The 27,074-nt window shown below is 43.1% G+C and overlaps 1 pseudogene; it reads right to left on the bottom strand.

Annotated features, from left to right (window-relative positions):
• Positions 1-375: 375 nt before the first annotated feature.
• Positions 376-11,165, bottom strand: LOC133048752 (uncharacterized; annotated as a pseudogene).
• Positions 11,166-27,074: the final 15,909 nt, after the last annotated feature.

Genomic DNA, 27,074 nt, shown 5'->3' with positions numbered 1-27,074 from the left:
AGGTGTGTGCAAGTCAATTTGTTTGTTTCAAATTACTTTTATTTTCTCTACTGAGAAACAAGAATAGTCTTATACGATATAGTACAAAGCAAATATCTTATGAATGATAAAGATTTAAATGCTATGAAGGGCCTAAATATTTCTGATAATTTAAATAAATAAATATTACAACTTTTTAAGATATGGAACATGGATTCTGAAATCTATTTTAAACAGTTATGGTAAGAAAACACAACATATATTTAAATAATGCCATATATTAGCTATCACTTATATTTCATCTGACACAAAAATAGAGTTAAAGGTTGCACTTTGAGTCTTAGAAAATAGCCATGTAGTTGACCAGATGAACTGTTTTCAGATTCAATGTCTTCTTTATTTTCTGAGTTTCCCAATGAGCTTGTTGACCAAGACCAAGCTCCTTCTGATTTCCAGGCTGATAACCTCCCAGGCACAATGGCTGTATTCTTTCTCTTTGAGATACACACTGATTCACTGGAAGTAACTCTTCCCAGCCAATCTGGAGTTCTCACTCCCTAGAGGTGAGTGTTCCGTCGACCTTCCCTCCCTCAGTCCAGCTCCTCCAGCTGCTGATCAAGTCCCGCGAGGAATCTGTCCAGGAGGCTCTCGTCCTGACCTGCAGAGGAGCCCGAGGTGCTGAAGAGCTGGCAGGTCAGCTGGAGCAACCCGTGCACAGCAGCTGTGGCTTCTGTCTTCTTAGCCTGGCCTGTCCTCCAGGGTCTGAGGAGATCTGGTCAGTCCTGTCCCTCAGACGGGACACAGTGGACACTCTCTCCATCTGACTCCAACGTGTGAAGCTTTCCAGATTGCCGCGGCTTGCAGGCAGCTCGCAGCGCAGAGAGCACGCGGGGCTGGAGCAGAGCATCCCCAGGGCCAGCAGCACAGAGACAGGGAGGGCCACGGGGATGCTGGGGGCTCTGCAGGGCTGCCTGGACGGAGGTCTAGGCAAGTTCTGAGGACTTGCGGTGATGGGCGGCTCTTAAAGAGCGAGAAGAGAAACTTTCCTTTTCTGGGTTGTTCCACATTCTGCCCGTTCCTTTCTTTTTCTACTCTTTGTAATGAAATGAATTATAAATGCTCATTTTTGCCATAAGTGCCTGGGGGTGGGGGGACATCAAATCATGCTTTCCACTGTAGTTGATAGCCACACAGCCGTATATCATGCTTCTCACACCTGTTAGTTGTTCCTGGGAGAAGAGTTTGGTCAAAGTCAGAGAAGGCAGCAATATTCATACAATATATATATGGTGGCTTTTCCAGGTCACCAAGAAATATTCAGTATAAAAAGAGCTTATAAGAGGAAAATTTTGATTTCTCTCATTTTTTTCTTTATTTACCCTTTTCCCCCTTCTTTAAAAAATATTCATGTGTGTATGTACCTTTCCGATATCACCTGAGTTGGCCTTAAGCTCACTGGAGACATTATAGGGAACAGTATCACTGATATCATTTGTTAAAAATGAATTATGTGGCAACTATAATCTGCAAGGCACTTTTTTAGGTGCTGACTGTCCTAAAAATTCAAGTTTGCCTTGTTTATTTCTCTTCCTCCTCTACCACGACAATATTTCACAGGAAACTTTGCTTCAGTCACTGCGTGATAAACAGATAATCTCATCTCCTTAGATATTTCACTGGGAAGTGATCACCTACCATACACTCAGGGACACTGAGGTTGCAATTATATTCAAACCTTGTAATGACATGTCTTTACCAATTCTGTAAGGTACAGATAACTTTTAAGAATATTAATGGCAGAAGTTTTTACAGGCAGCCTCTCAGCCAAGTGTTGTTAATAAACATTTCATTAATTTTCACAGCTTCCCTATGAGATAATTACTATAATTACTGACATGTTTGCAAATAAGGAAACTGAAAACTCAGAGAGATTACTTAACTTGCTAACAGTCAGGATTAACTGCATAAGTGGTACTTGACCACTAAACTATTCTGCCTCCATGTTATTTCTCATTAACCTTACGCATTCTCCTTTAGCTGCACTGCATACAATTGTACGTAAGTAATCCATCTAACTATGTAACATTTGACTGCCCTGAGAGACTGTAAGCTCCCTAAAGGCAGTAATGCCACATGTGGTGTGTCAGCAAGGTGTCTGTCCCAGAGGAAGTGCACAGAGGGTTCTCTGTCCCACTAAGGCATGTCTGACTCTCTTTGATCCCATGGACTATGGCACACCAGGCTTCCCTGTCCTTCTCTATCGGTCAGAGTTTGTTCAAATTCATGTCCATTCAGTCAGTGATGCGTTCCCATCATCTCATCCTCTGTCGCCCCCTTCTCTTCCTGCCCTCAATCTTTCCCAGCACCGGGGTCTTTTCCAATGAGTGGGCTCTTCCCATCAGGTGGCCAGAGTATTGGAGCTTCAGTTCTGTCCCAGAGCCAGCTCTAACAGAACTATACACACGAAAGCTTTAGTAGACTTAGTATTTGAAGACTGTTTCAGAAAATGACAATCTTCTGAAAACATAGATAGTAAGAGTAATTTAAATGGATTTTTAAACTTTCTAGATAATTTCTCAAAATATTGCCTCAGATGCAACAGAGTCTCTCAAAGTTGTTGCTAAATTGCCATAGTCAGTCAGGCTCCTCCTGTACATCTCAGCCAAACACCATTTCAGATGTAGGACTGGAACTCAGCAAGTTTAAAGGGAACTGTGTACTCCTGATTTGTAGTGTGAAGATTGTAATGTCCCTGGAATGAGTGAATGGCACTTTTGTGACCAACAATAGGAATTGGAGAGGAAGAACTTACTAAGTATCCTTCCATGATAGGAAGCACATAGTCAGAGCAGCCAGCTCAGTCCAGAGCTTTAGACAGTGGACATGGGGGCACGATTGTCTGGTTTGATGTCACAGCTCCAGCCTGCACTGGTTGTGTGACCTTCAGCACTCTGGTTTTCTCCTTTTATATGGAACTGATAATCATGTCTGTTTCACTGGCTAGTTGTGAAGACTGTAGGATGTAACGTACTTCTGACAATGCCTGGACATATAAGCATTCAGTATCTGTTAGCTGTTCCCACGAGGCAGAAAATTCACACAGCCAACTATGGAAACTGGATAGAATTTCATTGAGATGACCTGCTTCCCTTCCTTTAATTCTCAGCTCACTACTCAACATTATTATATCTAATCTCATCTCTTGTGTGAACATGACTTCCTGTCCAAATCACTTACATCTAGTAGCTTCCAGGTGTCAAGCGAGTATATGCTCCTCAGTTCTTTGTCTCGTCACAACAATAATTTGGAGTGACAGACATTGAAGACCTCTGAGTGGGTCACAGCTCTTGGGTCTTGGGCAGACCAGTGTCACAGCTCTTAAATAAATCAGTGTTACGGCTCAGTGTTACAGTTCTATTTTATTTAGATAATAGCAGGAAAATCCATCTTCGAGGTGTGAGGACACATCGACCCAAAGACGGGAAGAGAAGAGCGCCACATCGCGTGGGAGAGAGAGAGAGAAGAGGGCTTTGCCTCCCCTTTTTATATGTTTCTCTGTCCCTGGGCCTGTCTTATGTAAATTGGGCCAGCCAAGATTGTCATTTGTTTGACCTGAGGTTCTCGCTCCAGTCCTTGGACCTTCCTTGTTTTATTTTCACGGGCTTTTCCCTTCCAGGTCTTTTAGCCACCGCCATTCTGGACTCCTTTTCCATATTCTAACTACCTAACATTCCCCCCTCAGGAGATGGGAGGCCCAATTCTTTGGGAATAAGGCCATCGAGGTCTCTCTGGCTACTTCCTGCTGAACTGGGATGGCGAGGGGCATTGGGCCTCCCCCTCTTGCTAATCTCAGGCCTCAGAGTCCTTATAGCGGTGTCCACCTAAGGGTGACTGATGTTTTCCGTGGTTGGCTGTAGTTCTATATCTTTGTTGAACTGGCGCTGCATGTCATAGCTTGACCTGGGCAGAGACAAGACAAGTTAGACAATTGACAGTACATGGAACAACCATAAGCAGCATCAGTATGGTGTAACAAGGACTAGTAGGGACATTAGCCAATTTTAAATTTACATCACCAGGATGGTTCAAGTCCTTCCTTGTTCAGAGATCAGAAGATCTATCTACTGCCTGTTTTGGAGTATAATGTCCGCCAAGCTCTGTTGGCTCTTTAGAGCTGTCTTGAGAAATCTTATCCCCAAAGACCAGATTTTGGGGTTGTTTATTAGAATGGCACTCATTTCTAGTCCTGAATAGGTATCTGAGATCTCCCAGGGGCTCACAGGTATATTGAGTGTCCTCTTCTGTTTTCTTCCATGGCTTGACTCATGAGTAGTGAATCCAGGAGTCATGTCCTGGCACCTTGACCGCTGTGGGAGTAGAAAGTGTTACAGGGTGGGGGCCCTTCCATGTGGACTGGAGTTGAGCCTTTGGGGACCCATCTTTCCAGACTTCAGTTAGGACTTGAGTCCCTGGAACATATAGTGGTGAGTCCTTAGAGTCTTTTGGGTCCTGGTTCATACCCCACAAGTGTATGTCCTGTTGGAATTGCCCAGTGGCCATGGTATAAGACTGGAGGGTCTGAAACTCTGGATCTAGGAAGAGGTCATTGACATAAACAAAAGGTCTCCCATATAGCATCTCATAAGGACTAAAACCAACCTGTTCCTTAGGGGCAATACGGGTATGGAGGAGTGCTATTGGTAAAGCCTCCTTCCATCCCAGGGAGGTCTCTTGGATTATCTTTTTTATCGCTGATTTTAAGAATTGGTTGGCTCTTTCTACTTTTCCTGAAGACTGAGGCCTCCAGGCACAATGGAGATAATAAATAATGCCCAATGCTTTAGAGACTCCTTGGGTGATCTTAGAAGTAAATGATGTCCCATTGTCACTTTGTAATGACCTGGGCAGACCAAACCTTGGAATGATTTCATGGAGCAGTTTTTTTACCACCTCCTCAGCCTTCTCAGTCTGGGTGGGAAAGCCTTGAATCCATCCTGTGAATGTATCTATCATGACTAATAGGTATTTATACCCTTGAGAAACTGTCATCTGGGTGAAGTCCATCTGCCAGTCCTCTCCTGGATAGGCCCCACGTCGTTGGACGGGCTGGGCCAGCTGGGGTCTTCAAGCTCCCTGGGGGTTATTTAATTGGCAAGTGGGACAAGAGGAGACCACTTATATTATACTTGTTTGGAAGCCTGTTCCTCTGAAAGACCTTTCCAGTAATCTTTGGAAGGCCTATTCTCCTAAATGAGTAGTGGCATGAAAGGAGTTAACCAACTTCCATTGGAGGTTCCCAGGCAGAAAAAGGAGCCCCTCCTTTTGGAACCACCCCATATGATCTTCTTGAAAGCCCTCACTTTTAGCTTTAAGAGTCTCACCTTCAGTATATGAAGGAGTTTCTGGCAAATTAGTCTGTGGAACTAAGGTGGCAACCCCTATTAAGTCATTGGTCTGTAACGCTGCTCTCGTAGCTGCCTGCTCAGCTGCTTGGTTCCCTCGTGCCACTTCAGTGCTCCCTTTTTGGTGTCCTTTACAGTGGGAGACTGAAACCTCAGTGGGCAGATGGACTGCCTCCAAGAGTTTAAGGATTTGATCACCATATTTGATTGGGGGCCCTCGGGTGGTCAAATGGCTCCTTTTTTTCTAAATAGCTGCATGTGCATGTAGCACCAGAAAGGCATACTTGGAGTCAGTATAAATGGCTATTCTTTTTCCTTTTCCCAGCTCTAAAACTCGAGTCAGGGCTATGAGCTCAGCTAATTGGACTGAAGTACCTGGTGGCAGAGGCTTAGCCTCTATGATCTCAAAATTGGAGACTACTGCATATCTGGCTCTTATTTTTCCATCCAAGACAAAGCTGCTTCTGTCAGTGTATCAGATTTCCTCAGGATTGGTCAGAGGATCTTCTGACAATCCCTCTCGGGGTTTTGTCCAGTGGTCCAAGGTTTCTAGACAGGAGTGAAAGGGGAGAGAGCCCTCGGGGTAGGCAGGAGGGTGGCTGGGTTAAGAACCTCACAAGGGGATATAGTGAGGCCTGGATTTCCCATCAGTATTACTTGATATCTGAGGATTCTCTGATCAGACATCCATAAATGGCCTCTCCCATTTAGGAGTTGTTTTACTTGGTGGCTGGTAAAAATAGTTAGTTTGCCCCCAAAGGAGAGTTTTAAAGCATCTTCTATCATGATTGCAATAGCTGCAAGATTTCGAAGGCATGGGGGTCAGCCTTGGGCAGTCGGATCAAGTCTCTTGGATAAGTAAGCTACAGGCTGGGGCTCAGATCCCAACCTTTGAGTTGACACTCCCAAGGCTATTCCCTCTCTTTCATGGACATAAAGTTGGAATGCTTTTTTTGGATCTGGCAACCTCAAGGCAGGTACCTGAGTTAAGGCCTGTTTTAGTGTAGCCTCTGCCTTCTTTTGAGGAGTTCCCCACATTAGTGGGGTTGAATCATCTCGTCCCTTTAAGCTTTTATATAAGGGCTGGGCAATTAGACCATAGTTGGGTATCCAGATTCTACAGTACCCAGTTAGCCCCAGGAAAGCTCGCAATTGTTTTTGAGTCGTGGGGGAGGGCAACTGGAGGATTCCTTGTACCCGATCAGAGGACAGCCTCCTAGACTGTGTAATCTGAACTCCCACATAAGTGACCTTTGTCACGACCATCTGTGCCTCAGCATGGGAGACTTTAAAACCTGAATTGCATGTTGTTGGGCACTTTTCTCATCTGGAGAGCAGATTAGTAGGTCATCTACATATTGTAATATTTTCCCAGTAGGTCCCAGGTCCAGATCTAGGAGATCCCAGCTAAGGGCCTGTCCAAACAAGTCGGGGCTATCTCTGAACCCCTGAGGTAATCCTGTCCAAGTCATCTGTTGCTGTTTTTCTCCTGGGGCCTCCCACTCAAAGGCAAAAAGATATTGGGATTCTTTAGCCAGTGGTATGCAAAAAAATGCATCTTTGAGATCCAAGACTGTAAACCACTTGGCACTGGGTGGGATTTCTCTCAGATTACATAGGGATTAGGTACTGTGGGATGGAGGGGGACTACAGCTTCATTTATGATCCAGAGATCTTGAACCATTTGCCAGGTTCCGTCCTTTTTCTTTACTGAGAGGATTAGGGTGTTACATGGAGAATTGGTGGGGACCAATAGCCACAAGCAAGGAATTTATTTATTAAAGGCCATAGTCCCCCCTGAGCCTCTCTTTTTAGAGGATATTGTTTCCCAGAGGAAACCTAATGGGATCTCGGAGGACAATGATGACTGGTTCATCTTGGTGGGTTCGTCCAGGAATCCCCTGGTCCCACACCTGGGGGTTAATTTTGTCCTCCCATAGTCTTTGCTCTGTCTCTATTGGAGGTGTAATGAGTTCCTCAGTAGTAACCAGAAGCTGTAGGGCCCTAGGGGCTGAAAAGCTTCCCATCACAAAGGTGGTCCCCAGTTTAGTGAGTATATCTCTTCCCATTAAGGGAGTAGGACACTCAGGGACCACCAGACACTGGTGGGAGAATATCTGTCCATCCCAGCAACAAAGAAGTGCTTGGGTGAATCTTCTAGTAGTTGCTTTTCCTGTAGCACCCAAAATGGTACAGGTTTGGGAGGAGAAGGCTCTGGAGTAGTAGATCAAGACAGAGTAGGTAACCCCTGTGTCGACCAAGAAATTCTCAGACCTACCTGCCACATCCAGTTGCACCCTTGGCTCCAGCCCCGTGATGGTTATCTGTGACAGGCGGGCTGGCTGGAGCAGGCCGCTTCAGTTCTCTTGAACCATCGTGAGGGAAGGCTTGGCGCTTGACCTTGAGGCTCTTGGGTCCCCAGGGCAGAGTGCTTCCCAGTGTCCCAGTTGATGGCATTTGTGGCAAGCCATTCTAGGAGACTTGTCACGGTTAGGACACTCTTTGGCCCAATGCCCCGCCTGTCTACAGATTAGGCATTTGCCTCTTGCCTTGTCATTTAAGGAATAGGGGTGTGCCATAGGGCTTCCCTGGAGGGCGGTCAGCATCTGGGCATGCCTTGTCTCTTTCATTCTCTCCCTCTCCTGGGCCTTGGCCTCCTTCTCCTGTTCTGTTATAAAAGGTATTGGTGCCTGTCTGGATCATCTCATCTAAAGAGGCAGCAGGGTCCTGCTGTTGCAGCTGTTGTAACTTAATTCTGATATCTGATGCACATTGGGACAGGAATTTGTCCTTTAAAATCACCTGTCCCTCGTAAGAGTCTAGGTCCAAATTGGTAAACTTTTGGAGGGCCTCTTTTAGCCTTTCTAGAAAGGCAATGGGGTTCTCATTGGACTCCCGAGTTATTGCTGAGATCCGGGCATAGCTGATTACTTTTTGCTGGGCTGCTTTCAGTCCTGCCTTTACACAGATTAGAAAATGATCCCTTTCCCAGATGTGGTCGGGGTCATTATAATTCCAGTTAGGTTCGGAGGAGGGGACTGCAGTTTCTCCTACTGGGTATCTATCACTTGACATGTGAAGCCCTGTTGCATACCTCCGGGCTTCCTTTAAGACCCTAGTACGTTCAGGGTCAGATAAAGTTTGACTAAATATGACCATGATGTCCTTCCACGTCAAGTCAAAGGTCAAGGTAATATGTTGGAATGTATCTATATATTTGCCTGGGTCATCTGTATAGCTTCCCAGGTCTTGTTTGATCTGTCTTAGTTCTAAGAGGGAGAAGGGTTTATGGACACGGGTTGGTCCAAATTCTCCTCCAGTTTCAACTAAGGGACATACTCGAGCTGGCGTTTGTGGAGGGGGTGCTCCCGGATATGGGGGCACACTTGGATACAAGGAAGAAGCACCAGGCAACTCGGGAGCTGTGGGAGGTGAGCCTTCACGGGGCGGGGGGGGGGGGGGGGGGGGGGGTTCCTTCTCTTGGTTGCCTGTGCCTAACACCATTTGCCTAGTGGGCTCACTTTTAGGGCATACAACAGTCCCATACTTAAGACAGAGTTCCTTCATATCTCTCAGTCTGAAGAAAATTTGGACATAGGGGATCTCTGTCCACTTCCCTTGTCGTTTGCAGAACAATTCTAATTGCAGGATGGTATTGTAATTTAAAGTCCCATCCTCGGGCCAGTGTTCCTCGTCCCCCAGTGGATACCGTGGCCATGCAGTGGCACAAAAGAATTTTAAACGACTCCTCCTCAGAGTTAGAGGATCGAACAGCTTCCAGTTATCAAGGATACATCTCAAGGGTGTCTGCCAGGAAGTGGATTGGTTATTTCCCATCTGAAAGACAGTCATGACAGGGAGGAAAAGGAAAAGGAAAAAGACTAATAGGCTTTTTGAAGCTTATCATACCCAGTACTGTCGCAACCTGAGAGCCAGGCGTCCCCGGGTCAGGATGCAGATCTCCAGGCAGGCTGAGGCGTGACACAGATCCCCGGGCAGGTCAAGGCATGACGGCCTCCCGAGGATTGGGCCCCGGGCAGGTCGAGGCGTGACGACCTCCTGGGACCCTTGAGACTAGCGGATCCGCAAGCAGGTTGAGGCGTGACAACCTTTCGAGGACCAGATCCCTAGGCGGGTCAAGGCGTGATGAACTCCTGGGACCCCCGGCCTGGAGTTTGGGCATCCCCAAGGTCTCCAGCGTGACCAGTGCTAGGTAGGACTAAGGGGTTGGATATCATACAGTACTTCCCTCCCAAGGCCAGTTATTTTCTGGTTACCCCTCTAGAAGATTGTAGAGGCAACATTGTGGGCCCGGATGGGGCTGAGGAAAGGAGCATGAAACAGTAGGGAAAGAGGGTCAGAGCATAATCTTTGAAAGAATGACATAGCACAAGGGCATAACATAAACCGATTAAAATCAATTGGGTCCAAGATGACAAGTCAAATTTGAGTAAACCTTAATCCCCAATCTGTAAGCCAAAAGACACACCCAGAGGTGGCAGAACAGCTCCAAGGCACTGTCAAAAGACAGAGGAGTGGGTGGTTCCCCAATGGCTTGGATGATCTTCCCGCTCATTAGGATATGAATTCGCCCCGCTTGCAAAACTTAGTCAGGCCACATTCCACGGCCCATACCCTGTAGAATGGGTGCTTCTCTTTGGATTTTAGCAAATCCACCTCCCACTTATCGCTTTGTCTCTCACTGAATTTTTGCAATAAGACCTCAGAGTCTGAGCCGGGCATCCTGGGTTTTGGTCGGGCTCGAGTCCTGGGAGAAAGAGCTGAAAGAAAAGAGGAAAAAGCAGTGGGAAAAATGTGCCAAGGAATCCCCTTCATAGCCTGCTGGAAAATTTGCTAAATATCTGACCGGTGCTCACAGTTTTCATTGGCCTGATTCTTGGCAGAGAAGAGTAGAGACAGAAGAACCCCCACCAGCTTGGGTAACCACTACTGGGGCCCAGCAGATAGTGCCTTTGGGACATACGGAAGAGTAGCCTCTCCAGAGTCCCTCAATTGCGCCCACTGCCGCCCGCCTGTTCATGGGGGGTTCAAGGAAACAAGAAACGAGAGATGTAATTGTTAGGCATGTCCTTCCAGCCATAGGAGCGAGGACCTCCTACCTTAACCGGAGGTCTTCTGGAATCTGAGGCTGAGCCGCGTGGGCTTTCTGCTGAGTTCGTTTTTCGTTGCCCCCGTTTCCAGCACGATGGGCCTTCCCCTGCGCTGAGTTTTCTTCACGTTCCGCTTCTACCGCCGGAGCTTCACTGAGTTGGGCTCCTGCTGCGCTTGGCCTCTTCCGCGTGGAGGTTGTTTCAGCCAGGTTAAATCTGAGTCACGGCACCATAGATGTCAGGCGAGTGTATGCTCCTCGGTTCTTTGTCTCGTCACAACAAAAATTTGGAGTGACGGACATTGAAGCCCCCTCGGTGGGTCACAGCTCTCAGGTCTTGGACAGACCGTGTTACAGCTCTTAAATAAATCAGTGTTACAGCTCAGTGTTACAGCTCTATTTATTTAGATAATAGCAGGAAAATCCGTCTTCGAGGCGTGAGGGCACCTCGACCCAAAGACGTGAAGAGAAGAGCGCCCCATCGCGGGGGAGAGAGAGAGAGAAGAGGGCTTTGGTTCCTCTTTTATATGTTTCTCTGTCCCTGGGTCTGTCTTATGTAAACTGGGCCAGCCAGGAGTGTTGTTTGTTTTACCTGAGGTTCTGGCTCCAGTCCTCGGACCTTCCTTGTTTTATTTTCACGGACTTTTCCCATCCAGGTCTTTTACCACCGCCATTCTGGACTCCTTTTCCCTGTTCTACTACCTAACACAGGTAACAGCTGACCTCTCACATGTGAATAAAATGACCATCCAGTCTGTACCCCAGTCTCTTTACACGAGTTAATAGGTTTACATCCTCAGAATCCAATAACGTCCATGAAGAGTGAGTAATGTAAACAGACAAATAAAGATAAATAAATAGATACTGGGATTTAGCAAATTGACAACTAGCCTCTTAGGTAACACTCTGCCTAGAGCCTGCTACCCTCCTCTGGCTCTGTCTGCAGCTAAACAATCTCACATGGGCTGGTCTGAAATCTGTCACTCTGTGGAGCTCTTCATCCCCATTTGTGTAGTTAAGTGACATTTTGTCATTTGGACAGAGAAGAGGTCAGTATAGTTTTTTCAATTACATCGTTTACTTTCCTTTTACCTTTGTGCATGACTTTTTCATTAACTGCTTATTTGTACTTTCCAGGAATGCTCAATGAGAGCAGAAAGTTTTGATCTCTTGAAAATTCACAGAGGAAATACATTGCCTCCTCATTTCATTTATGTTTTCTGTTCCTTTTTTTTGCAGCAAACCTCAAAGTGGAAATAGAAATGATTGCGGGAGCATTAGCACAACTTTTACAAACTGAAATACAAAGAAGAGGTAGCAATATGAAAATTATACAAAAGTACCAGAGAAAAAGTGGGTTGCTTGGACATGGCAAGGACAATGACCTGGGCTAAAACAGGCTGCCAAAAAGCAGCAAAGACACATTCTAACCACTTGAACACCTGGACGGGAGTGGTGGTTATACTTTATTTTCATGAGAGTGACTTTGGAGGATTAATCATCTTGGTATAGGCTTAGTGTGTAACCAGGGAGGGTTAATTTTGGATTTACACAGGATCTGCTCCTGTGACTTTAAGTCTTTGTGTTATTGTAAACATACCTAATGGCCTGCCTCAGGGAGATAACCTGACACCGCTCACCTGTGACGGACTGTGACTCTGTGTGTGGCAAGGGCACAGGCGGCCTACTTGGCTACTTCCCAGGCGGCCCAGAAATTCACATTTGGGAAGGGCAGAATCACAGATAGGTGTGACATTTTGTGTGTTTTCATGACGTGAGATATTCCATTTCACACTACCCATGAAATGACTATAAGGATGTGCAACTAACACTTCCCCCTACCTGAGGCTTGCTTACCACTCTGGGAGTTATCTGCAGGAAGGTAAAGGTCTTTTTGCTTTGTTCCCTCACCTCCCCTCACCTCTGATTCATAAAAGAATCTGACATCCAGGTCCAGACAAGATGGTTATTTTGAGGTGCTAGTCTTCCATCTTTTCAGTCCGCCCATTCCCGAATAAAGTCCCTTCTTATCCACATACCTCATCTTGGATTCATTAATTTATCTTATGGCAAGCAGAGCAACTTGGACTCTGTAACAAATTCAGCACATTGATTGGTACTTAATGAGTTTTAGTAACTTTCTCAATTATGAACAGTAAATAAAACCAAATTTGACAGATTAAAAATTTTGCCACAGAGAATAAGGTGAGGTCCATGCATGTAAACTTCAGGTTTCTTTCACATCTGATCAGCTCTTTCAAGAGGCATATGGAGAGGCAGGCAAAAGAAGATACTAAAAAGAAGTCTAACAAAGTTTCCTTAAAAATTAATTGTAGCATCAGGAAGAAAGATCCAGTAACTCTTAATATATCATTAGTTCAAAGCTGTTGAGATGACAAGCATTCCATTGAATTAGAAAATCTACTTTTTTAATGAATACGTTTTACTTCGACTGTAAGGATGCAGAAGAGTGGAAACTCATGACAGCTTTCCAGGCTTTTGAAGTGAAAGGCAAGCCCAAAATGAGGTGATACATGGATCTGGGTAAATTCAGAATATGAAAATTTGGGGGCTTAGTATTTAAGAAGCACACTGTAGGATATCTTTAGATGAAATGAAGGTGAAACAAAGCTGGCAATTGCTCATCTCAACAGGAATGTGTCCTTGTGGTACTGAGCAATGGTTCTTCATCTCTTCAATGATGACACTGATGATGCTCGTCTCTAACCCCATCTCCTCCTCTGAGCCCATGACTGCCTCAGAGCCTTGACTTGGAAAAGCAGGAGACCTTCCCATTTGAATCAAATAAGCACAATCTCTCTCTTTCCTGTCTGGGGTACAGGGAAGTCTTCAGATTCCCTGAGGAGCAGGTGCATGGCGTCCAACTCCAGGAGGCCCAGGCCATCTCTGTGCTCCACGAGATGCTCCAGCAGAGCTTCACCCTCTTCCACATAGAGCGCTCCTCTGCTGCCTGGGACACCACCCTCCTGGAGTAGCTCTGCACTGGACTCCATCAGCAGCTGGACGACCTGGATGCCTGCCTGGGGCAGGTGATGGGAGAGGAAGACTCTGCCCTGGGAAGGACGGGCCCCACACTGGCTGTGAAGAGGTACTTCCAGGGAATCCATGTCTACCTGAGAAAGAAGGGATACAGTGACTGTGCCTGGGAAACTGTCAGAGTAGAAATCATGAGGTGCTTTCTGTGTTAACAGGCTCCTAAGAAAACTCAGGAAGTAAGAAAAAGCCTGATTCTCAGTGACTCATATCCTAGCTCAGACTCTTCATGTTCTGTCATTTCCAAAACTGTGATTTCTGCCTCAGCTATGAAATAGTTCTAGTGACTTTTGGTATCGGCACTAAGGTTGAGCATATCGACATCCAACTGCTTTTAGAATTAGAGGAAATATATCTGATGCTTTGTGGCTGAATCTTACAGAATAACATGTTTTTGTATGAATGCAATTCAGTTTTACTTTGACTTATTTTATGGTCCTTGCATTTATATGTCCTATTTATAACATAAAAATATATAATTTTCTTTAATACAAATGTACCTTTATTTTACTCATGACATTTATTTGAAGACATGTTTCTCCCTCTTCCTTTTGACACTTTTCCCAATGTCCTAATGCTGTAAACTACATATAGAAAGATGTCGTGCAGTTCATTCCTTTATCTGTTGGCCTTGTGGAGAGAGTCTTGAGTATGTGAAGCAGAGGCCCTGACCTTACAGAGCTCACACTGGAGCAAGGACATTGCCATGAAAGAAGTAGGTATAAGGTCATTAGGTATTTACACATGGGCCCTGGGCTCCAGAGGAGAAGTAACAGATGCTGATGGCAGGGAGTATCCTGGGAAGCTCATTGACCACCTTCAGTCTCCCCAGGGAAGTAATCTGAAGTATGAGACATGAAGAATGAGGAAGAATTTGTCAGGTAACTCATGAAGAGTGGAATTTCCCAGAATAAAGAAAAAGCAACACAATACGAAGCACAGCATACAGAGCGTCTCTGCAGCGGGAATGGCTCTGGTCTGTTTTCAGATTTGAGCAAGACCGGAGTCGGTAGACTGTACTGATGCAGGTAGGGTCCAGCATGGCATGACTCTGGAGATATGGAAAAGGGCCCAGTGATAGGCTTTTGAATGATGTTAGATTTTATCTTAAGAACCAAGGAAATTACTTGTGAATTTAAAGCTACAGAGCAACTCTGACCAGAGCAGGTGAAGGAAATTCATGACACCAGCAGTTCTCAAAGTGGAGTATGTGGGCCCCTGCAGATCCCTAGGATGCTCTATAGAGATTCATGAGGTAAAATTCCTATGATAATGATATCCAGGCTTATTTGTCATTTTTACCACATTGACAACTTCTACTGGTGGTGCAAATATAATTCTGGCTAAGACTGCTGGTGCCTTCAGTTCAGTTCAGATCACTCAGTCGTGTCTGACTTTTTGCAACCCCTTGGACCACAGCATGCCAGGCCTCCCTGTCCATAACCGACTCCCAGAGTTTACCCAAACTCATGTCCATTGAGTCGGTGATGCCATCCAACCATCTCATCCTCTGTCATCCCCTTCTCCTCCTGGCTTCAATCTTTCCCAACAGCAGGGTCTTTTCAAATGAGTCAGCTCTTCGCATCAGGTGGATGAAATATTGGACTTTCAGCTTCAACATCAGTCTTTCCAATGAACACCCAGGACTGATCTCCTTTAGGATGGACTGGTTGGATCTCCTTGCAGTCCAAGGGACTCTCAAGAGCCCTCTCCAAACCACAGTTCAGGAGCATCAATTTTTTGGCGCTCAGCTTTCTTTATAGTCCAACTCTCACATCCTTACATGACTACTGGAAAAGCCATAGCTTTGACTAGACTGACCTTTGTTGGTAGTGTAACGTCTCTGCATTTTAATATGCTGTCTAGGTTGCTTATAACTTTCCTTCCAAGGAGCAAGCATCTTTTAATTTCATGGGTGCAATTACCATCTGCATTGATTTTGGAGCCCAGAAAAATAAAGTCAGCCCCGGTTTCCACTGTTTCCCCATCTATTTGCCATGAAGTGATGGGACCTGATGCCATGATCTTAGTTTTCTGAATGTTGAGCTTTAAGCCAACTTTTTCACTTTCCTCTTTCACTTTCATCAAGAGGCTCTTTAGTTCTTCTTCTCTTTCTGCCATAAGGGTGGTGTCATCTGCATATCTTGGGTTATTGATATTTCTCCAGGCAATCTAAATTCCAGCTTGTGCTTCTTCCAGCCCAGTGTTTCTCATGATGTACTCTGCATTTAAGTTAAATAAGCAGGGCGACAATATACAGCCTTGATGTACTCCTTTTCCTATTTGGAACCAGTCTGTTGTTCGAGGTCCAGTTCTAACTGTTGCTTCCTGACCTGTATACAGATTTCTCAAGAGGCAGGTCAGGTAGTCTGTTATTCCCATCTCTTTCAGAAGTTTCCACAGTTTATTGTGATCCACACAGTCAAAGGCTTTGGCATAGTCAGTAAAGCAGAAGTAGATGTTTTCTGGAACTCTCTTGCTGTTTTGATGAGCCAGCGGATGTTGGCAATTTGATCTCTGGTTCCTCTGCCTTTTCTAAAACCAGCTTGAACATCTGGAAGTTCATGGTTCCTGTATTGCTAAAGCCTGGCTTGGAGAATTTTGAGCATTACTTTACTGGCGTGTGAGATGAGTGCAACTGTGCAGTAGTTTGAGCATTCTCTGGCATTGCCTTTCTTAGGGATTGGAATGAAAACTGATCTTTTCCAGTCCTGTGGCCACTGCTGAGTTTTCCAAATTTGCTGAGTGCAGCTCTTTCACAGAATCATCTTTTAGGATTTGAAATAGCTCAACGGGAATGTCATCACCTCCTCTAGCTTTGGTCATAGTGCTGCTTTCTAAGGCCTACTTGACTTCCCATTCCAGGATGTCTGGCTCTAAGTGAGTGATCACACCATCGTGATTATCTGGGTCGTGAAGATCTTTTTCATATAGTTCTGCTTCCCTGGTGGCTCAGAGGTTAAAGCATCTACCTGCAATATGGGAGACCCAGGTTCAATCCCTGGGTCAGGAAGATTCCCTGGAAAAGGAAATGGTAACCCACTTCATATTCTGGCCTGGAGAATCCCATGGACAGAGGAGCCTGGTAGGCTACAGTCCACAGGGTCAAAAAGAGTCAGACATGACTGAGCGACTTTACTTTCTTTCTTTCTTTTCTGTGTATTCTTGACACTTCTTCTTAATATCTTCTGCTTCTGTTAGGATCATACCATTTCTGTCCTTTATTGAGCCCATCTTTGCATGAAATATTCCCTTGGTATCTCTAATTTTCTTGAAGTGATCTCTAGTTTTTCCCATTCTATTGGTTTCCTCAATTTCTTTGCACTGATCACTGAGGAAGGTTTTCTTATCTCTTGCTATTCTTTGGAACTCTGCATTCAGATGGGTATATCTTTCCTTTTCTCCTTTGCTTTTTGTTTCTCTTCTTGTCACAGCTATTTGTAAGGCCTCCTCAGACAGCCATTTTGCTTTTTTGCATTTCTTTTTCTGGAGATGGTCTTGCTCCCTGTCTCCTGTACCATGTCACAAACCAGTGTCCATAGTACTTCAGGCACTCTGTCTATCGGATCCAGTCCCTTAAATCTATTTCTCACTTCCACTGTACAATGGTAAGAGATTTGATTTAGGTCATACCTGAATGGTCTAGTAGTTTTCCCTACTTTCTTCAATTTAAGTCTGAATTTGGCAATAAGTAGTTCATGATCTGAGCCACAGTCCGCTCCCAGTCTTGTTTTTGCTGACTATATAGATCTTCTCCATCTTTGGCTGCAAAGAATATAACCAGTCTGATTTTGGTATTGGCCATCTGGTGATGTCCATGTGTAGAGTCTTCTCTTGTGTTGTTGGAAGAGGGTATTTGCTATGACCACTACCTTCTCTTGGCAAAACTTTAGTAGCTTTTACCCTGCTTTGGTCTGTACTCCAAGGTTAAATTTGCCTGTTGCTGTAGGTGTTTCTAGCAGAGAAGGTGATGGCAACCCACTCCAGTACTCTTGCCTGGAAAATCTCATGGACGGAGGAGTCTGGTAGGCTGTAGTCCATAGGGTCGCTAGGAGTTGGACACAACTGGGAGACTTTACTTTCACTCTTCACTTTCATGCATTGGAGAAGGAAATGGCAACCCATTCCAGTGTTCTGGCCTGGAGAATCCCAGGGACAGGGGAGCCTGGTGGGCTACAGTCCATGGGGTCACACAGAGTCGGACACCACTGAAGCAACTTAGCAGCAGCTAAGCGTTTCTTATCTGTAACAGCTAAGAAACAACAGCTAGGTGTTTCTTAACTTCCTACTTTTGCATTCCAGGACCCTATAAAGAAAAGGGCATATTTTTTTGGGTGTTAGTTCTAAAAGGTCTTGTAGGTCTTCATAGAACCATTCAACTTCAGCTTCTTCAGCATTACTGGTTGGGGCATAGACTTGAATTACCATGATATTGAATGATTTGTTTCGGAAACGAACAGAGATCATTCTGTCATTCATGAGATTGCATTCAAGTACTGCATTTTGGACTCTTTTCTTGACTATGATGGCTACTTCATTTCTTCCAAGGGATTCTTGCCCACAGTAGTAGATATTAAGGGTCATCTGAGTTAAATTACCCATTCCAGTGCATTTTAGTTCGCTGATTGCTAAATGTCAACATTTACTCTTGCCATCTCATGTTTGACCACTTCCAGTTTGCCTTGATTCATGGACCTAACATTGCAGGTTCCTTTGCAATATTGCTCTACATTCGTGCAATATATAGGTGCCGATCAAAGTGCCGATCAAAGCAGTGGCACCTCAATGTCCTAGTAATTGTCATATTTTTAACCACGATATACTTGAAATGGAAAAAAAGGGACAGTTTCATTTAAGATAATTAGTGAAACAGCAAGATGATGAATTTTATGAAATCTAAACTTTGGAGTATACATTAAAAAAATATTCTCTGTTGTAGTCTTTGTAGTCACTGTAATATGCTATGTGACAAGCACCTCTGCTGCATGCAAAATGATTGTTCTGAGGGGAAGAACATGAGTGATAATTATTTGAGTTATGAGCTAAACTAGCCACTCTGGTTTTAGTTTTCCAGTCTAGTAAAACATTTGGTTTTACTCTAGAGAATGACACATAGTGAGATTATGGTTACTCACAGGTGGACATTTGACAGATATTTTCTTATACTATTTGTATTGGTGGTATTTAAATATTCATGTTGACTTAATGAATGAGGCCAATCTATTTTTAATTCATGTTTCCAGGGTATGAACTCATCTCAGTGTGCAACTTTGCTTCTGGAAGTTTGAGGAATGGTGATTTAATTTCCATAACTTACTAAATTTCTGATTTCATGTTTTAATTTTGACCTGATATAATTTATTGGCATGATGTTAAATCTCTAAATGGTGCTCTAAAATAATTTTAAAATTAATTGCAGGCATTGTGATCTGAGCACACAACTTATACAAATATTTTTGCCCTGGAAGAATTATGGATATTTTCTGTGAAGTCTAAGATATGATAATTTTCAGGAATGATTTATACATATTTGAAGCAAGTTATATTTCCTATTCTAAGTTAAGGGCTCAAGAGTCTTAACAACCAACTTCATCTTCTAATCATATTCTCAATGCTTCTTCTCTTTATTAATTTTCTATATGGCTCTTTACAGACTAATAGCATTGTACTGGCCTTTCCACATGGAGCTAATGGTAGAGAGTTTGCCTGCCAATTCAGGAGACAAGAGGAGACATCAGTTTGATCCCTGGTCAGGAAAATCCCCTGGAGGAGGGTATGGCAATGCACTCCAGTATCTTGCCTGGACAATCCCATGGACAGAAGAGCCTGGCAGCCTATGCTCCATGGGGTCACAAAGAGTCAGACATGACTGACGCAATGTAGCATGTATGCACAGCATTTAGGTAAAATTTCAGTGCTACCATATTTCTGTTCACTTTGCTGTACATTGTGACACCTTTTACTCATTGTTCTATACTATTTGAAATTTAGTTCAAGCATTTTTATGTTTAACTATAAATTCAATGTGTTTCTTATGTATAGAAGTTCTTGAGAACTTCTTTCTCAAATTTAACACCTTTATTTCTGTCATTCTCAAGTATATCAGTATTGATATTAATGACAGAGATCTCGGTGACATTAACATTGCTGCCTCTAATTATTTCCTTCATTGTATTTTCTTGCTCTGTTTTGGCCTTCTCTGTGTTGTCCTTGTTTCAGTATTAAGTATTTAGTATTATTTGATTTTAAGTTTTTTTCCTCTTCAAAGTAATAGTGGAGTCTGTGCTTTAAATCAATCAACAGATTCTTTTAGGTTGAACAGATTCTATCAATATTTATTATTTTAACCTTTATGAGGTAAGGTCTCAAATGTATTGGATTTATGCTTTACCTTTAATGTGACTTTTACATGTTTCTTGACCCTTGTCATTCTCCCTTCAGTTCTCCAATAGTCATTTATTTAGAGCAAATATATAATGTTAAAGAAATTTAGAGTTTCTCTGAATCCTTGAATGAAAAACTGAACAACCAAAACTGCAAAATTTAAAGTAATTTGAGGCTTCCTTGGCCATTCTGTGGTTAGGACTCAGCACTTTGTCTGCTGTGGGCCTGGATTCAATCCCCAGTCTGGGAACTATGGTCTCATGAGCCACGTGGCACAGTCAAAATAAGAAGAAACTTTTTAAAGCAACTTCCACTAATGTGACTATTCACTTCTAGTTCTTACTAGGACTGTTACTTTAATCAACAGAGTAAATGTTCACTAGAAACTTGATAGGAATGGAGATGCATGGGAAGCTATGTTCAAGTATAAACAAAGGGGAACGTCTAAAATTTAAATGAAAATAAATTGTTTATTTAAGAAAATAAAAAATACCTTAATTTTGAATGCACTGAGAATGTTGGAAAGTTGGATGCAGTTTGCAAGACAAGTGCCATGTATTCCAAATGTGATGATTGTAAATTTTTTGGAGTCCTGTGGTCAATAAAGCCCTAATCAACTTGAATGAAACAATTCGCACTTTAAGGTGAAGCATATGAGAATATAGCAATGAGTTTCGTATTCTTATCTAGCTTGTACACCTGCTCTGAAGACAGTTCTCATCCTGGGAGTCGAAATCTTTTTGAATGATGATGATACTGTTGCCATCATTAGACATCATGTCTCCTGACCTATTCTTCAAAACTTCTATTGAGACCGCATCCAAGTACATGTACAACTGAGGAAACAATGGAGAAATCTATTTGAGGGTCACATAGGCTCTTCCACTTTGTTGGCTACCCTAGAAGCTTTAACCAAGAAAGCAGGTGAATCAAGTTAGGCCTGAGGGGAGAGAGTGTAGGCGGCAGGGGTTACTTCATCACACCAGGCTCTCCATGTGTTCCTAGAAGTCTTTCATGGCCTTTCCTCTGGGATCTGTTATCCAGCAATGGACAGGAGGAAAGAGCAAGCTAAAGTACTGAGAGAATAAATATCTGAGGCAACCTTCCTTCCTTCTCTGTGTTCCAGGTCCTCAGCTTTGGAGTCTTGACTAGTGAGTGATGCAGTCTAAACAAATGATTCATGAACTGGGGTTACACTGCCATCTATGGACTGTAGTCAAACACTGGCTTAGAGATTGGCTATATTGGTCTCTGAACACCTCCTAGGAAGAAGGCAGGAGATTGGAAATCAAAGAACATTTTGCTGTTCTGCCAATTTAAACACAAAGTAACAAATACAGAAGTGAAGAGAAAACAAATTCTCATTCATAGGTAGTGATTCTAGTCATGTGAATTGTATATTCTTAGATCCACATATTCACCTTTGTTTTCAATAATGGGAAAAAATGGATTGTTCATTATTGCATACATTTGCCATTTTTCTCTATTTTTATATCCTTAGCCATGGACATTTTAATGACAATATCATTTCTTCTAATTTATCAATTTCATACATTAAACCTATCCATTGTTCTCACTTCCATAAAGTGAATTAATTATTTTTCTGTTGTTTTATTATTTTTCTTGATGAAACACACTTGACTCTGATATATTTGTTTATGGTGAGTTATAAATGGTGTATAATTAAAAAAATAAGGTTAAGTACTTTTCTTATATTCTTGATAGTATTTCAGATCTAACATGGTTTCCAAGTAGGATTATAAACTTTTTAAGTTTTATTACACAAATAAGACAGATTCATTTTCACTGTTATAGTTTAAGTAAATGCTGAAGCATTCCAGCATTTGGATATCTTGTGAACTTCAAGAGGTGAATTGTTTTCTTATATGAAACATAATAACATCTAAAAATCACACACAAAACTTTCCTTTTTTGTTTCTTTAGTTTTATGGCTTCCTGCATGGTTGTTGTTGTTTAGTCCATAAGGCATTTCTGTCCCTTTGTGACCTCATGGACCGTAGGCCACCAGGCTCTTCTGTCCATGGGATTCTCCAGGCAAGAATACTGGATTGGGTTGTCAATTCTTCATAGAGGGGATCTTCCCAACCTAGGGATGGTAACCACATCGCTTGTCTCCTGCATTGGCAGGCAGATTCTTTACCACTAGTGCCATCTCATCTGTTAAATTGAGAGTTCACCTAGAGTTTAATTAATTTTAACTTAGCAAAGCATCAGGATTTAACACGGAAATGTTGTAGTCACAAATTCTATTTAAATGTTCTAATTGTTGAAACAGTTCTTTTGCATTTACAATGTTTCATTCTGTGTTGTCACAATTTAGATTGTATGCATGGAAAGCAAAGCAGAGAGGATTTTTTGGAATGTATATGCCAATCTCAATAAATAAATTTTCCATTATAATATTAATTTCAAAAATTCAAATTTTGAAAATCTTCATCCATCATGTATAATAGATTCTGTATAACATCTACTGTTTCCCTGGTCAAAAGAAACCACCTTTTTAGAGAACCAATTTGAGGCATGGCTAAACCAGATCCCCCGAAATATATATACTTATATATCTGTGTCAACATTCTGAAAACAATGATCATGGCATCCAGTCCCACTACTATATGGAAAATAGATGTGGAAAAAGTGGAAACAGTGTCAGATTTCATTTTCCTGGGGTCCAAAATCACTATGGATGGTGACTGCAGCCACTAAATTAAAAGATTCTTTCTCCTTGGAAGAAAATTTATGACAAACCTAGACAGTGTGTTAAGAAACAGATATCATGTTGCTGATAAAGGCCCATGTAGTCAAAGCTATGGTTTTTCCAGAAGTCTTGTATGGATGTGAGACCAGAAAGAAGGCTGAGTGCTGAAGAGTTGATTCTTTTGAACTGTGGTGCTGGAGAACACTCTTGAGAGTCCCTTGGCCAGCAAGGAGATCAAACCAGTCAATCCTAAAGGAAATCAACCTTGAATATGCATTGAAAAGACTGATGCTGAAGTTGAAGCTCTAATACGTTGGCCACCTGCTGAGAAGAAAATGACCCATTGACAATGACCCTGATGCTGGGAAAGGTTGAGGGTAGGAGGAGAAGGGAGCAACAGAGGATGAGATGGTTGCTTGGCATTCACTGACTCAATGGACAGGAGTAGGAGTAGTCTCTGGCAGATAGCGAAGGACAGGGAAGCCTGGCATGCTGCACTTCATGGGATGGCAAAATGTCTGATACAACTTAGCATCTGAACAGCAATATAGGTGTATGTATATACACACTTGTACAATTTATATTAAATAAGTATACACATGTGTGTTGCCACTTTAACATAAAAGGGTGAAAAGCAAATGTTTACTTGAATTGCTATCTTATCCTGTATTATTCACTTCCCTGCACCATAGATGTTACCTCATCAGCAGGATAACAGGAAGACTATGACTAAGTGACTATTAGTGGTAACTAATAGACTAAGTATAATAATGTGTCAACAGATGTATTGAACAGTCTTTTGGACTCTGTGGGAGAGGGCAAGGGTGGGATGATATAGGAGAATGGCATTGAAACATTGTAAATTATCATATGTGAAATGAATTGCCAGTCCAGGTTCGAGGCATGAGACAGGGTGCTCAGGGCTGGTGCATTGGGATGACCCGGAGGGTCGGGATGGGGAGGGAGGTGGGAGGGGGTACCACAGACAAACTTGGAGTCACATGTTGATGATGGAAAAAGCCACAAAACAGAAGGTACCCATGTCCCTGAATCACTCTTTGAATGCGAGCAAACCAAAAGATTCACCTGATCCAGAAGGCCTGCATTGTGCTCTTCAGAGAAGATGTTATGATGAAAACCCTCACAACTTATTCTTTTTCACTATAGTACCTAGAATTAAGTGAGAAAGATCTTTAAGAACAGAGGATCCTGAAAACCTGTCCATGAGAAGGAAATTCTGAAGGATGAGTATAGAAAATACCAGTCTCTCAGACATCAGGAGATCCTTTAAATGATGATCAAAAGATCTTTATACCAGAAAAGGCATTCTGTTCTGCTTTCCACACCTGTTTCTGGAAAACCATGATTTTCATTTCAGACATTTCTCAATGCCTGAAGAATTATGAGTACAATTGTTCTGGACCAAGAAGCAAAAAATAATGGAATACATTAGCGAGTGTTAAAAATATAAGCATCTTTATTTGTGGAGGTTTCTTGAGGACTCTTATATGAAGCAAAGGCACTTTAATTTCCACTCTGACAGCCTCTCAGGCAAAGTGGCTGTATTCCTGCTCCCTGAGGTAGAGATGTATGCCACGGAAATAGTCCCGGACAGGAAGTCCCAAATGAGAACAGCACAGATTGTCTCCTTCCATCTGCTCCAATTGTTTCAGGCTCTGATCCGGGCTGCAGAAGAGCTTATCTAGCAGAGTGTTGTTCCAAGTAGCACAGCTGTCCTCCATGGTGAAGAGTAGGAAGCTCTGCTGGAGCATCAGGTAATGTAGCAGGGGCCTTGAGTCATCTTCTGATTTGGAGTGATCTCTCTTTTCCAAGGAATCTGAAGTCGCCTCCGTCCTAAAGGACGGAGTTCTTCCCTAAAGGGAAGACTGGGATCGGATACTTTGTATCTATTTCAAGCGTTTGAAGATATCCTTGCTTTACTGGCAGTGGATCCCAGGCACGTTCCAGCGAAGAGAGCAAGCAGGGATGCAGCAGAGCATCACTCCTTCCACCAGCAAGTGGATGTGGGCCATAGAGAATGTCAGTGATTCTGAAGACGGCCGGGAGGGGGCGCGCGAGCACCGCGAAACGACGAGCAAACAGCGCTGAGATGGAACCGCAGCCCTCCTGCTTCTCCAGGCGACGGCGAGAGCGCGCTCGCTGTGGTTCGATCGCTTCTGCTTTCGAATCGCAGTCTTGGGAGAGTTGGCAGTTGACTCGCGTGGGGCTGCTGGAGAGACAGGACGCAAAGTTTCCAGAGAGCTTTTTATAGGAGCACTGATTCAGGGGTGCGCATATCATTAGCCCTTTTGGGGAAAAGGCCTGGTTTCCGCTCTCCTGGGTAGGGGGGCAAAATATTGCATTTTCGGGAAGACCGCCTGAGTAGTGGGCTTTTTTTTTCCAAATGTCAACCTGAACCAGGACATGTTTGAGGAAAAGAACCCTCAGGCGGGGCTTCTAACGAGTTGGGCCTGATTTTACAGATTGGGGCTCGTTTCTGGTGCGACCCTGTATTATTACAGGGTTCTTTCATTGGGAAAAGATCTCTTTTGGGTTTTTTTTTCATAGTGTTAGATTTTGTGAAAGGGTCCTTTTTTCTAAGAGTTTAATGATTGTAGGAAATAATTTATTTTTTGTAAGACGTAAGTTTGTGTGAATTTTTTTAGGCCTTAACCATAAGCAGCCAGATATTGCATATCTTTATCAACCTTAATTTATTGCTTGATTTGGCAAAAACTATCCAGAATACACCAAAGTACAGGTTAAGTGTTATCTTGATGCAGGCAAATGAATGTTACACAGGCCATGTATTAAAGTTCATGATTTCTCTTGTAGAATGCCTTTTGACCATAACTGAGGGCCAATGTATATTTCTTTTGTACATACTTTGAATAGTCTAATTATTAATAATATTATCATAATTAATATAATTAATATGATTAGTTATACTCATATGATTAATTATATTATAATTAATAACATAATGAAGTAATATCAATTAATCTAATGATCTAATCTAACATCTGATTTTGAATATTAAGGTAAGGATGCAGCAAGCAGGAAAATTCTTTGCTCTTCACTTTGTGCCTTTAGAACTGTTTGAACATGAAATTTTCCCCACAATGAAAGAATATCTGTGAGATAGGATTCTTAGGTATTTTCAGAATCTAGTTTCAAAGAATTTAAACAAACTAAATTTTTACCCTTTCTTTTCTCACATTAAAATTTTTTCTATAAGGAATATATTTTTTGGTATTACTAGAAGATAAAAATCACCTAGTTATATTCAAAAGCAGGGCATAAAATTGTAGATACAATGCCACTATGTAAAATTATATAGGAAAAAATAAACATAGAAATATACTAATATTTCAATAGGAATTATATTTAATTTGTGCAACTAAATAGTGATGATTTGTTCTTTCTGTGATTTTCTGATATACAACCAGAGAATGTATTCAGCACAGCTGAGAAGAAAAATCATTGGAGCCACACAGGCAATTTAAATTTTTCTAGTTGCCACCTCAAAAGACTACAAAGAAACAAGTGAAGTTAATTTTAACAGTGTATTTTATTGAACACAAAATATACAAATGTTATCATTTCAACACATACCAATATCAAAATAATCATGAGATAGTTACATTCCTCTTTTTCATCGTTCCTTCAAAATACGGCGCATACTTTTGCAGTCATAGCACAGCTAAGATTGGGCTAGGCAAGTGCTCACTTGGCCTCTATGGTGATGGCTCACGGTGGCCAGCACGGCTCAAGATGGAGGGAGCAGCTTCAACAGAGCCAGGAGAATTGCCGAGTTTGCAGGGACCTAGTAGAAGGCGCTTTCTTTGCAAACCTCAACCCGAACCAGGCCATGTTAGAGGAAAAGAACCCCCAGGCGGGGCTTCTAACGAGTTGGGGCTGATTTTACTGTTGGGGCTCGTTTCCGGTGCGACGCAGCCACCCTCAGAGAACGGGACCAGGCAGCGGTGATGGGGATTATCCGCGATGCGAAGATGGACAGCGTTGTGTCCAAAGTGAAACTAGAAGGTGGGCATGGAACGATTGGTTACCCGACGATGTGGGGGCGTTGCTGACAAATGAAACAAGGGAGCGACCGGCATGCGATCACGCTGCAACCCCGCGCGCTGGGAGACTGTTGGCTGTGGAACGATGGGAGGGCGCTGTGCTCCAAGTGAGCCACAGCGGCCGCGCAGACAATTGGCTGTGCGGCGGCGCTGGGGGCGGGGCGGGGCGTTGCGCACCAGGAGCGCGGCGGCTCAGAGACTATTCGCTGCGGGGCCCTGCCGGGGCGTGGCTCGCCCGTTGAAATACCGCGGTGGCTAGGAGACGCTTTGCAGTGAGTCGCTGGGAGAGAGTTCCGCACAAATTGCAACATAGTGGAACACAGTGGCCGCGGTAAGACTACTGG

The sequence above is a fragment of the Dama dama genome, chromosome 29, assembly GCF_033118175.1.
Source record: "Dama dama isolate Ldn47 chromosome 29, ASM3311817v1, whole genome shotgun sequence".
Taxonomy (NCBI): Eukaryota; Metazoa; Chordata; class Mammalia; order Artiodactyla; family Cervidae; genus Dama; species Dama dama.
Note: the sequence above shows the minus strand (reverse complement) of the source record. Positions and strands in the feature narration are given on the sequence as shown.